Source organism: Ranitomeya variabilis, chromosome 1, assembly GCF_051348905.1.
Source record: "Ranitomeya variabilis isolate aRanVar5 chromosome 1, aRanVar5.hap1, whole genome shotgun sequence".
In the NCBI taxonomy this organism is placed as follows: domain Eukaryota; kingdom Metazoa; phylum Chordata; class Amphibia; order Anura; family Dendrobatidae; genus Ranitomeya; species Ranitomeya variabilis.
In genome coordinates, this window is record NC_135232.1 from 905,190,024 (window position 1) to 905,204,075 (window position 14,052).

General features: G+C 43.1%; 1 long non-coding RNA gene across 1 annotated transcript in view; it reads left to right on the top strand.

Moving 5' to 3' along the window:
* Positions 1 to 248: 248 nt before the first annotated feature.
* Positions 249 to 14,052, top strand: part of LOC143776281 (uncharacterized) — a 40,253-nt gene continuing 26,449 nt past the window's right edge. The window contains exon 1 of the long non-coding RNA XR_013215801.1: positions 249 to 522. This is a non-coding gene — a long non-coding RNA (uncharacterized LOC143776281). The remainder of the gene's footprint in view (positions 523 to 14,052) is intronic.

Genomic DNA, 14,052 nt, shown 5'->3' on the forward strand with positions numbered 1-14,052 from the left:
CCAATTATTTCCATCTAATTGGAAACAACGAAAACTCCGTAGATGACTGTGATCAGAGATGCAGAACTGATAAGGGGCTCTGGATAGTGATAGACTTAGGATGTGATACATGTCTGAATGTGTGAAACCTAGGAGGGGGGCAGAAAGTGAGTGGGGAAGGGGGGAGGGCACCAATGCTTCCCTTAAAGAGAATGTCTGACATTTAATTGAGGAAAAATAAATGTTCTTATCTCAAGACACAATGGACATTGCCAGTGGCAAAACCAAGGATTCACTGCTGTTACATTAACTTCTGGGTCCTCTTTTTTTTGGATATTAAACCTGGACAATATGCCTTGAACACATCAGAGCAGATGAGTGATGTTTTATTGCATTTCTCTTGTGGGTAGCTTAGCAGAGCTTTCAAGTGTTCTTTGCTATACCGTGCTTTTGCAAGTTATTTTCTGCTGTGGATTTCTGGATGCTTTACCAACCCATAGTAAGATGTGACTTGAATTCCAATGAGGACGCGGCTTAGGAAAAGTGAGTAAGTATTTTGGAAAGAGATTTGTTTTCGCGCTTTGTTTTATGTTTTCTTATCGTTGTATTACTATTATTTTTTTTCTCTGCATTTACCGGATGCCACTTGGTGTTTGTTGCATGTAAACACAGAAACGCATTGGATTAGCTCCATCTGACACACTGATTGACCTGGGACTGTATTGGTTTATCTGATTTGGGAAGCAGAAAAAGGGCTCATCAAGGTGACAAAGAGCATCAAGAGATTTAGTCCTATCAATAAGTCCTATCCATCCATTGCTTACTTCTGTTTGAAGCTGGGCTGTGAAATATCAGCACAGTAGCCGCAATGATCCCCAGATCCTCACTTCTTAAGAGCTGTCTATGAAACAAATTTGAAGTGGACCATCCCTAGTTAGAACGTGTATTTACAGTGGATTATTTAGGGAGGGAAGCAGGGGTTAAGTCAGAAGGTCTCCTGGCTTCCCTTGGGGTTAACCTGGCTGCCTGTTTGGCACATTCAGGAGGGCTGACAGGTAGCAGGATTTGTCTAAGCAGCCTGCATGAGAGCCAACAAGGAAAGCTGAATGCTGGGGATTAGTTTGGGATTATGTTGTCAGAGAAAAACCTGACGGACAAACTGCAGAGGAATAAAATGCATTCTGTTTGGGGAGAGTTTCACTGAGCGTAGCTTTTATTTCCTAACAAACTGTTCCCCCCCGAAAAAAATCATTAATAATTTGCAAATCCGTCTTCGTTAATTTGCCCTTTCCCCAATTTATAGCTCAATACCGTTTTTGTCAGCATGAATATATCACTGTTCCATGACTATATTGCCTCGTGGCATCTGTGCGGAGCGTGGTGGCTTTAGGTTGGCATTATGCGGCTTCCGCTCGTGGTTTTCATGCCAGCAGACATAGGTTAATGTTATTCTAATGTCACCAGAGGCCTGCGAGGAGACAACACGCATAAGGTAATATTGTATGGTGCATTTCCAGGTGTACGGGCAAATTAGGAAGATTTAACCTCTTCAGCTGAGGTACAGACACGTAATTGTGTAACACTGCAGCGATGAATTGTTCATTTTCCGTAAAATGATAACTCATCAAGCTGTTTGCTTCGGTCCTACGATAAAGCGACGACAACATTTTGTGACATTACAGTCTATTGCATTCAGGTGAAAAAACTCAAATTCTGTCGATAATAATCTCAGCCCTGCTACATCTGCAACATTTTGCAAAATATCGTATGTTTGATGTCGCATAAAGTGAAGCATAAGGATTCTTTTTTTAGTGCTTTAGTTATTGATATGTAACCTGTGCATTTACGTGACAATCTATAACATGTAATTTACAGCCTTTTTCTGTGTATATACTGCCTTCTTATATTTCTCCCCTTTTGTAAATTTGTTAAGGTGCGTGACAACTAAACTATTGGTAACCAGTGCAGAGTAAAATAATTGCTTCCACACAGAAAAACGAAAATTACTCGCTCAAAAGGTGAAGTTGGCCAATCATAGAGCCACAATGGGCTTTGATTGCAGTCTGGTTTAATATGATCGGTCCTAGTATTTAGCAATGTCCTTTCTTGGGGCAATTTAACAATATTAGATGTCAATGAAAAAGTCCATTTTACTGTCAAGTATGTAACTCAATTAAATAAAGCAAAATTGCAATAAAATCATGTAGCGGGTCTTCAACTGGCAGTGTCCATAATACCCAGTCCTTTATTGAGTGCTGGCTGCTACAGAGGTGCCCTGCTGGTGTGGGCAGCAGCTTAGCAAGCATGGAACAGCTGATAACTATACAGAGCTGTACCTGCTCATAGGTGATTGCGTTTCATTCTGTAGGAGACTCCATCTAGGAAATGGGTTACACTCTGGGCTCATGCTTATCAGTAATCATCAGTCCAAGTCTGTTATGACAAGACATCGGATAGCATTTGGACCAATGTTAAGCAATGGGGCCGTGCATATATCCAATTTTTTCATGGGACAGAGCCTGTCTGGGGAAAAAATTGCAGCATGTCCAAGTTTCATTAAATTTTCAGATCGCACTCAGCCATGCAAGTCAATGAGTGCGTGGGAAACATTGGACTGTTCTTGGATGACACAATGGAGAAGATGGAGAATTTTGCTCTCTCTCTTCTCATCCGGCAGAATGGGGTCACACTCTGATTAAACTCTGATCACACTCCGATCAGAGTTTGATCATAGTGTCATCTGCATAATTGACTCCATTCTCTGAGACAACCTACGGCCATGTGACCCTATGAAGAACTGTTTTATAGCTTGTGAGCTCTTGTAGTTTTTAAGTAAACTTGTTTTTTTTATTATTATTATTCTGTAAATCTCTTTTTATTGAAAACAAAAAAATGAAAGATATTCCAAGTCATGACATATATCAGAGGACAAGAGGAATGAGCTCATAGGTCCTTAAACTGTAAGCGTTCAGACAGGAACACACAAAGAAACAAGTAATAATACAGAAAAGAAAGTATATGCAAAGTTCCCCTTTGTGGCAGATTGTAAAAAAAAGTTTAATTTCAGACTCTGCAGTAGTGTTACGTATAGACATCAATTACTAAGGCTGATTTATCCCATCCCTTAAAAGTATTTTACATGATCAACTATTAGAGATGATCGAATCATTTCCTAGTAGCTTGGTCCAGCGACCATGTCAGTATTTTGTGGAGGCCAGATGCAATCCGTTTACCTTCTATCATATTAACCTGCCTGACATAATAATGATTATTTATTATGCTTATTTAATGTATATGGAGCGCCCCCGCACCGCCGCAGGGCCGAGGGGTACCCGGAGCCGGGCCTCTAGGTCTCAGTCCTGGGGTTGTCACGGTGGCTAGACCCGGTCCGTGGCCCTGTCTGTCAGTGGGGGACGTCCGGTGCAATAAGTGGTGTTGTAACGGTTCAGTTGTGGGGTGCAGGTCGCGGTAAATAACGAGGACACCAGGTTGCAGTCTCTTTACCTCTTTACTGGAGATCTCTGAGTCCTCAGTCCAGAATACGGTTCACCAGGCTGCGCAAGTCCGGCCGGTCCAATGGCACCTCCAGAGTTCACTTCACAGGTGGAAATCGGTGCCTTCCTTCTTAGCGCTATGTGTTGTAGTCCTTCCCTGCTGTGCTTACGGAAAGTACCCCACAACAGTTGTGTCTGTTTCTTAAATTCCCTCACAACTCGATTAAATGATGTTCTTCTAATCTTCCGTCCCTTCCTGATGTTACAGTTGGAACGGCACCCGTTTGTCGGATAGGCCTGGAGTTCTTCCGGGACCCTAGAGACGCCCCTCTCCCGCAATTGCCTCCCAAGACTTCATAGGTGATATGTGTTAGACAGCCCGCCTTAAACTGACTGTCCTGCCGCTGTTTAGAGTATTGCTTGAAGCTGAATGTTATAATACTCCCTCGGCGTTCCGGCCACCGGTAATGCGCCTCAGTAGGGTGTTGCTCCGGTCTTACAGCACGACCCCTACTGGAATTCTCCTATTGCTTGATCTCGTTTCTCACTCAGCACAATCTATCTCGCTTCTAGTCCTTTCTTAGGGCACCGCCGCTATTCTGAGCAGGCACGGTCCCGTTACGTTCTTTCCAATGCCAAGCCTCTGCCAGGATCCCACCCCTGGCAGAGACCCTACTGTCTCTTCCTCCACAACACCCTCTGCCACAAGGTGTTGCTTCGTTCAATCCAGTCAGCCTTCTCTTCTAACTTCCTGCCTGACCCCCAGTTTACCCACTATGGTGGGGAGTGGCCTAATGAATAGAACCCTTAGCTCCCCCCGGAGGCCCTGCTGTGAAACATATTGGTGTCTGTGATACCTGTTCGGAGGAACTCCTTCAGTGCCATCGAACGCACCATGGCTCCCCATAGTGGAGGATCCACAGTACTGCAACGACCAGGACTCTGGGGCGCTGCATATACAGCGCCTTTATAATCTGCAGCACTTTAGAGATATTATCATCCCTGTCCCCATTAGGGGGCACAATCTAGATTCCCTATCAGTATGTCTTTAAAGTGTTGGGAGAAATCACAGAACCCGAGGAAATCCACTCAAACACGGGGAGAACTGTTGTGAATTTGGATTCTGGGCTCCCCCGGTGGCTACTGGTGGAATTGAACTGGTGTCTTCATCTTCTCTGTTCACCTGTTCCCATCAGATGTGGGAGTCGCTATATAACCTTGCTGCTCTGTTAGTTGCTTGCCGGTCAACAATGTTATCAGAAGCCTCTCTGTGCTTGTTCCTGCTCCTAGACAACTACTAGATAAGTTGGACTTTTGTCCATGTTTGTTTTTGCATTTTGGTTCCAGTTCACAGCTGTAGTTTCGTTACTGTGTCTGGAAAGCTCTTGTGAACAGGAATTGCCACTCTGGTGTTATGAGTTAATGACAGAGTTTTAAAGTAATTTCTGGATGGTGTTTTTGATTAGGGTTTTCAGCTGACCATGAAAGTGTCCTTTCTGTCTTCTGCTATGTAGTAAGTGGACCTCAAATTTGCTAAACCTATTTTCATCCTACGTTTGTTATTTCATCTTAATTCACCGCCAATACATGTGGGGGGCCTCTGTCTCCTTTTGGGGTATTTCTCTAGAGGTGAGCTAGGACTAATATTTTCCTCTGCTAGCATTATTTAGTCCTCCGGCTGGTGCTGGGCATCTAGAATCAACGTAGGCATGCTACCCGGCCACTGCTAGTTGTGTGTTAGGTTTAGTTCATGGTCAGCTCAGTTCCCATCTTCCAAGAGCTAGTTCCTATATATGCTTATGCTATGATCTCTTGCCATTGAGATCATGACAGTTTGACCGGCCCACTAAAGGGTTAAAATCCTTGGCTGAGAAAGGAGAGAAATAAGTAGTCTGCTGATATTTTTTTTTTTTTTTTTCCTCTCCTTTGAATGGCTTTGTGTCCACCTGTTTGTAATGGATCTTCAGAGTGTAACTGCAGGTTTGAATAATCTCGCCACGAAGGTACAAAATTTGCAAGATTTTGTTTGTCATGCACCTGTATCTGAGCCGAGAATTCCTTTGCCGGAATTTTTCTCGGGGAATAGATCTGGGTTTCAGAATTTTCGAAATAATTGCAAATTATTTTTGTCCCTGAAATCTCACTCTGCCGGAGACCCTGCACAGCAGGTCAGGATTGTGATTTCCTTGCTCCGGGGCGACCCTCAAGACTGGGCTTTTTCATTGACACCAGGGGATCCTGCGTTGCTCAATGTGGATGCGTTTTTTCTGGCCTTGGGGTTGCTTTATGACGAACCTCATTTGGAGCTTCAGGCAGAAAAAACTTTGATGTCCCTATCTCAGGGGCAAGATGAAGCGGAAATTTACTGCCAAAGATTCCGTAAATGGTCTGTGCTTACTCAGTGGAATGAGTGCGCCCTGGCGGCGACTTTCAGAGAGGGTCTCTCTGATGCCATTAAGGATGTTATGGTGGGGTTCCCTGTGCCTGCGGGTCTGAATGAGTCCATGACAATGGCTATTCAGATCGATAGGCGTTTGCGGGAGCGCAAACCAGTGCACCATCTGGCGGTGTCCACTGAGAAATCGCCAGAGAGTATGCAGTGTGATAGAATTCTGTCCCGAAGCGAGCGGCAGAATTTTAGACGGAAAAATGGGTTGTGTTTCTATTGTGGTGATTCTACTCATGTTATATCAGCATGCTCTAAGCGCACTAAAAAACTTGGTAAATCTGTTTCCATTTGCACCTTACCGTCTAAGTTTATTTTATCTGTGACCCTGATTTGCTCTTTGTCATCTATTACCACGGACGCCTATGTCGACTCTGGCGCCGTTTTGAGTCTTATGGATTGGTCCTTTGCCAATCGCTGTGGGTATGATTTAGAGCCTTTGGAGACTCCTATTCCTCTGAAGGGGATTGACTCCACCCCATTGGCTAATAATAAACCACAATACTGGACACAAGTAACTATGCGTATTAATCCGGGTCACCAGGAGATTATTCGCTTTTTGGTGCTGTATAATCTACATGATGATTTGGTGCTAGGATTGCCTTGGCTGCAATCTCACAACCCAGTCCTCGACTGGAGAGCTATGTCTGTGTTGAGCTGGGGATGTAAGGGGGCTCATGGGGATGTACCTGTGGTTTCCATTTCATCATCTATTCCCTCTGAAATTCCTGAGTTCCTGTCTGACTATCGTGACGTCTTTGAAGAATCCAAGCTTGGTTCGTTACCTCCGCACCGAGAGTGCGATTGTGCCATAGATTTAATTCCGGGTAGTAAATACCCAAAGGGTCGTTTATTTAATCTGTCTGTGCCTGAACATGCTGCTATGCGAGAATATATAAAGGAGTCCTTGGAAAAGGGACATATTCGTCCATCGTCATCTCCCTTAGGAGCCGGTTTTTTCTTTGTGTCAAAAAAAGACGGCTCTTTGAGACCATGTATTGATTATCGGCTTTTGAATAAAATCACTGTTAAATATCAATACCCATTGCCGTTGCTGACTGATTTGTTTGCTCGCATAAAGGGGGCCAAGTGGTTCTCTAAGATTGACCTTCGTGGGGCGTATAATTTGGTGCGAATCAGGCAGGGGGATGAGTGGAAAACCGCATTTAATACGCCCGAGGGCCACTTTGAGTATTTAGTGATGCCTTTTGGTCTTTCTAATGCTCCGTCAGTTTTCCAGTCCTTTATGCATGATATTTTTCGCGATTATTTGGATAAATTTATGATTGTGTATCTGGATGATATTCTGATTTTTTCGGATGACTGGGACTCTCATGTCCAGCAAGTCAGGAGGGTTTTTCAGGTTTTGCGGTCTAATTCTTTGTGTGTGAAGGGTTCTAAGTGTGTTTTTGGGGTACAGAGGATTTCTTTTTTGGGATATATTTTTTCCCCCTCTTCCATTGAAATGGATCCTGTCAAGGTTCAAGCTATTTGTGATTGGACGCAGCCCTCTTCTCTTAAGAGTCTTCAGAAATTTTTGGGCTTTGCTAACTTTTATCGTCGATTTATTGCTGGTTTTTCGGATATTGCTAAACCATTGACCGATTTGACTAAGAAGGGTGCTGATGTTGCTGATTGGTCCCCTGATGCTGTGGAGGCCTTTCGGGAGCTTAAGCGCCGTTTTTCCTCTGCCCCTGTGTTGCGTCAGCCTGATGTTGCTCTACCTTTTCAGGTTGAGGTCGACGCTTCTGAGATCGGAGCTGGGGCAGTGTTGTCGCAGAAAAGTTCTGACTGCTCCGTGATGAGGCCTTGTGCCTTCTTTTCCCGTAAATTTTCGCCCGCTGAGCGGAATTATGATGTTGGGAATCGGGAGCTTTTGGCCATGAAGTGGGCTTTTGAGGAGTGGCGCCATTGGCTTGAGGGGGCCAGACATCAGGTGGTGGTATTGACTGACCACAAAAATTTGATTTATCTTGAGACCGCCAGGCGCCTGAATCCTAGACAGGCGCGCTGGTCATTATTTTTCTCTCGGTTTAATTTTGTGGTGTCATACCTACCGGGTTCTAAGAATGTTAAGGCGGATGCCCTTTCTAGGAGTTTTGAGCCTGACTCACCTGGTAACTCTGGGCCCACAGGTATCCTTAAGGATGGAGTGGTATTGTCAGCCGTTTCTCCAGACCTGCGGCGGGCCTTGCAGGAGTTTCAGGCGGATAGACCTGATCGTTGCCCACCTGATAAACTGTTTGTTCCTGATGATTGGACCAGTAGAGTCATCTCTGAGGTTCATTCTTCTGCGTTGGCAGGTCATCCTGGCATTTTTGGTACCAGGGATTTGGTGGCAAGGTCCTTCTGGTGGCCTTCCCTGTCACGAGATGTGCGAGGCTTTGTGCAGTCTTGTGACGTTTGTGCTCGGGCCAAGCCTTGTTGTTCTCGGGCTAGTGGATTGTTGTTACCCTTGCCTATCCCGAAGAGGCCTTGGACGCACATCTCGATGGATTTTATTTCAGATCTGCCTGTTTCTCAGAAGATGTCTGTCATCTGGGTGGTGTGTGACCGTTTCTCTAAGATGGTCCATTTGGTTCCTCTGCCCAAGTTGCCTTCTTCTTCCGAGTTGGTTCCTCTGTTTTTTCAAAATGTTGTTCGTTTGCATGGTATTCCTGAGAATATCGTTTCTGACAGAGGGACCCAATTCGTGTCTAGATTTTGGCGGGCATTCTGTGCTAGGATGGGCATAGATTTATCTTTTTCGTCCGCTTTCCATCCTCAGACGAATGGCCAGACCGAGCGGATTAATCAGACCCTGGAGACATATCTGAGGTGTTTTGTGTCTGCTGACCAGGATGATTGGGTTGCTTTTTTGCCATTGGCGGAGTTCGCTCTCAATAATCGGGCCAGCTCTGCCACTTTGGTGTCCCCGTTTTTCTGTAATTCGGGGTTTCATCCTCGATTTTCCTCTGGTCAGGTGGAATCTTCGGATTGTCCTGGAGTGGATGCTGTGGTGGAGAGATTGCATCAGATCTGGGGGCAGGTGGTGGACAATTTGAGGTTGTCCCAGGAGAAGACTCAGCTTTTTGCCAACCGCCACCGTCGTGTTGGTCCTCGGCTTTGTGTTGGGGATTTGGTGTGGTTGTCTTCTCGTTTTGTCCCTATGAGGGTCTCTTCTCCTAAGTTTAAGCCTCGGTTCATTGGCCCGTATAAGATATTGGAGATTCTTAACCCTGTTTCCTTCCGTTTGGACCTCCCTGCATCCTTTTCTATTCATAACGTTTTTCATCGGTCATTGTTGCGCAGGTATGAGGTACCGGTTGTGCCTTCCGTTGAGCCTCCTGCTCCGGTGTTGGTTGAGGGTGAGTTGGAGTACGTTGTGGAGAAAATCTTAGACTCTCGTGTTTCCAGACGGAGACTCCAGTATCTGGTCAAGTGGAAGGGATACGGCCAGGAGGATAATTCTTGGGTGAATGCATCTGATGTTCATGCCTCTGATCTGGTTCGTGCCTTTCATAGGGCCCATCCTGATCGCCCTGGTGGTTCTGGTGAGGGTTCGGTGCCCCCTCCTTGAGGGGGGGGTACTGTTGTGAATTTGGATTCTGGGCTCCCCCGGTGGCTACTGGTGGAATTGAACTGGTGTCTTCATCTTCTCTGTTCACCTGTTCCCATCAGATGTGGGAGTCGCTATATAACCTTGCTGCTCTGTTAGTTGCTTGCCGGTCAACAATGTTATCAGAAGCCTCTCTGTGCTTGTTCCTGCTCCTAGACAACTACTAGATAAGTTGGACTTTTGTCCATGTTTGTTTTTGCATTTTGGTTCCAGTTCACAGCTGTAGTTTCGTTACTGTGTCTGGAAAGCTCTTGTGAACAGGAATTGCCACTCTGGTGTTATGAGTTAATGACAGAGTTTTAAAGTAATTTCTGGATGGTGTTTTTGATTAGGGTTTTCAGCTGACCATGAAAGTGTCCTTTCTGTCTTCTGCTATGTAGTAAGTGGACCTCAAATTTGCTAAACCTATTTTCATCCTACGTTTGTTATTTCATCTTAATTCACCGCCAATACATGTGGGGGGCCTCTGTCTCCTTTTGGGGTATTTCTCTAGAGGTGAGCTAGGACTAATATTTTCCTCTGCTAGCATTATTTAGTCCTCCGGCTGGTGCTGGGCATCTAGAATCAACGTAGGCATGCTACCCGGCCACTGCTAGTTGTGTGTTAGGTTTAGTTCATGGTCAGCTCAGTTCCCATCTTCCAAGAGCTAGTTCCTATATATGCTTATGCTATGATCTCTTGCCATTGAGATCATGACAGAGAACATACAAACTCCTTGCAGATGTTGTCCTTGGTGGGATTTGCACACAGGACCACAGTGCTGCAAGACAGAAGTGCTAACCACTGAGCCATCATTCTGCCACAATGTAATGATGATATCATAGCAGGCTGGCTAATTAAAAACGAGCTGGAGATGCCCGCAGATAGGAATTAGATTGCAGAGTACCTGTCTGGTGGCCGCAAACTACTAATGTGGCCAATGGATCAGGGACCTGTGAATCGATTTGCTCATCTGTATTAGCTACAATTTATTAATGTAAAAGCTAGAGTAGAATCATTTTTATTTTAGGTACATGTAGATGAGTATTACCTTTTGCTTTGCCAAGTTATATTTTGGAGTGATAATATAATTACAGAACTGTAAGTGCTTGCTCGCAAATCGACATTTTAAAGCATTGAGTATGATGAGATATTTATTGATTTGTTTGCATCTCTTTATCCATGCCAGTGTTATAGCTACCTGTGTATTACTGGGCATTGGCCACTGAACAGTGTACAGAGCTGTGCTGCCCCTCTCCCTGCCATAGCTTGTTATAGATCATCAATGAGGTGCTTGGTGTCCAACTCCCATCATTCTGATATTGATGATCTGATATTGATGATATCCTAAACTCAGATCATCAATATCTTAGCACTGGAAAACTCTTTAAGAATTGACTGCTATTTTGCTACAAGCATGGCAGCACCTACTTCTGTTTCCAAATGTTAAAGAGTAATATGGTTTCTACTAGTTTTTTTTTTTTCACAAAACAAAAAGTTTTTAAGTGTTTGTCACTCATTTTAGCAATGAAAAACTCAAATGCCTGAAAATATGTTGAGTAACACTCACTTTGTATTAAACGTGTGGATGGTCACACTCTTGTATATCTGAAAGTGTGAAAAATAACCCAGCTCTAATGATAAATGTTGGTATTTACTGCACAGGAGAAATATATCATTGCACCATGTTGGCCAGTAGATAGAAAAAGATTAAAATTTGAGAGTCCTCAGTGGTTGATACTGTTTTAATGTCTAACTGAAAAGATGTGACAAATAGCAAACTTTTCAGACTGCTCAGGTCTCTTTAGCAGGCATAGTATCTATGCCTGCTGAAGAGACCTGAGTAGTCTTGTAAGCATAGTATCTATGCCAGATGAAAAGACCTGAGTAGTCTTGTAAGCATAGTATCTATGCCAGATGAAGAGACCTGAGTAGTCTCCAAAGCATAGTATCCATGTTGGACGAAGAGACCTGAGTAGTCTTGTAAGCATAGTATCTATGCCAGATGAAGAGACGCGAGTAGTCTCCAAAGCATAGTATCTACACCTGATGAAGAGACCTGAGTAGTCTCCAAAGCATAGTATCCATGCCAGATGAAGAGACCTGAGTAGTCTTGAAAGCATAGTATCTATGCTTGATGAAGAGACCTGAGTAGTCTCCAAAGCATAGTATCTACACCTGATGAAGAGACCTGAGTAGTCTCCAAAGCATAGTATCCATGCCAGACGAAGAGACCTGAGTAGTCTTGAAAGCATACTATCGATGACTGATGAAGAGATCTGAGTAGTCTCAAAACCTTGCTAATTATTACCATCTTTTCAGTTAGCCATTAAAAGGTATATACTGCAGGATTAATCTTCCAAAAAATCATGTTTTATTCACAAAAATATCCATATAAACAACAGAAATAGTAAGATTCAATGTTTTGCAATGGACAAGCTATTACATATGTGTTCGGAGAAAAACATACAAAAGTAAGAGAATACTAAGGGGATGTGACATATAAAAAAGAGCAAAACAAAAAAAAGGCACAAGCAGAAATATGCAATGTCTGCATTCGTGCTAGTCCTCCTAGGCAACTGCTTTAATTTTGCATATAAATTGAAACCCACACAGATAATGGGAAAATTCAAAAGATGCCAAAATAGTGGTCAAACTCTGAGTATGGGTCATAATTTTAAAACTGCAAAAATGCCTGGCACTGGGATATTTTGCTGGACTGCACATCATACAGTGCTGCATAAATCAGACCACCAATGTCTATTTTTTGGATCTGCCGATGATCTCAACAATACATTAGCCATCATTGATATATCTTATTTTACCCAATCATAAATATAATGTCTGTGAAATGGGACATTGGGAAGGAAAGCAAGATTTTAGGTGCATTAACCTGTACTCTCACATAATATATATTTATTGTGGGTGACAAGTTAAACTAGATAGCTATATATCTGAAGCGTTTTAATAAATCAGCTGGTTATACTGTAAAGACTAAAATCTAATGGAAACAATTTAGTCTGTTACCAGTGATGAGGGATAAAACTCCTAGGTTAATTCTGGCTGTATTTCCTGTTTTGATCTTAATGTCTTGCATAGCGTTAAAAAGTCCAATAAATTAATACTAAATATGAAAGCATTTGTTTAGATTTTTAGCATATATTTATGACTTTACTTATTTACAATAACTTTGTAGTTTTGAAAACCATATTACCAACTACATATAAAATAGTGAAAAGAATTGTGCATGGTTTGGAAAACGTATCCTCACATGTAAAACTTGTCTTCAACTGTTCTTATAGTAAACATTACACTCCAGAGCTCTATTCACAATTCTGCCACCTTTAGTATGGTTATCTTACAGCATTGCTTGCTTATGTAAGACATTCCAACTTAGATGCATATTAATAGTTAAGCCTGTGTGGCTTTCACCACTGCGACCCCCATTGATTAGCAGGGTTACTTATTTCCTCATTCTCCCATTACCGCAAGATCTTAGCGCTCCATATCTTGTCGATGGGAATGACAATGATTGCAATTCGCTTGGGCATTGTCATCAGTGCCATAGATTTTAAATGGAATGGCATGCTTGACCAGCTATTCCTTTCTGGTCCATTCTACATCTACTAATGATTTTTAACCTTTGTCCAATTATACTTATGAATGCTTGAAGTTAAAGATAAGCGGCTAGCTACACAGAAGATCAAGTTCAAGTCAAATTTCCTGAAATTCGGGGTTTCACACAAAATCAAACATTTTAAGATTTGATTCACATAAAAAGAAAAAAACTTGCCCAACACTGTTTCCCACATTGCTGAAGAATCAGAGAACGGGCTAAAGTCATTTTGCGTTGATGCTCAGGCCTCCCCATAATGCCTTGCAGCTATGACATCTTACTGATTATCATACCTGACGAAGGACAGCATCTGAAACGCACGTTGGGGTACATGAATGAACCCGGGGAGCCCCTGTCTGCCACCCACTATAGGTAAACATGCAATAGCTCGGTACATCTGCTTCATATACATGTGCCATTCACCTGCATATTTCATGTATTCAGTACTCACCAGCATGTTTCATGTATCCAATACTTATTACTTGATCTAACTTTACCCATATGTACTGGTACATTCCAGACTTTCCCGCACATGCTTTGAGGTTTTGACTCTTTTACTATTACCATCACACTGATGTTTGGTATTTGATATTTAATATTTCATAATTATGTCCGTACTGCGGGACCCATTGGCTCTCCTGTTTCCATGCGCCACTTTTGCAATTTTGCAGCTGTGCATGGTCATGCATTATTGTCCACTGTCTCCCCTTGCCTGTGATTTTCACATTTTTTCTAATAAAGTTGATATGTTTTTATTTGCAAACGGACTCTCTGGTCTCTGGTTTTGGTATTCTATAACTCCCCCCACTTTCCTTCCTAGTTTGGCGAATAGTCCGTATTCTTGTACAGTGGAGGTCAGTACCTTGGTCATCACAAATCAGCAGTTTCCAGCGTAGGACAGTTTATACAGGAGAGTCATTTTCTATCTCCAGAGTCACTG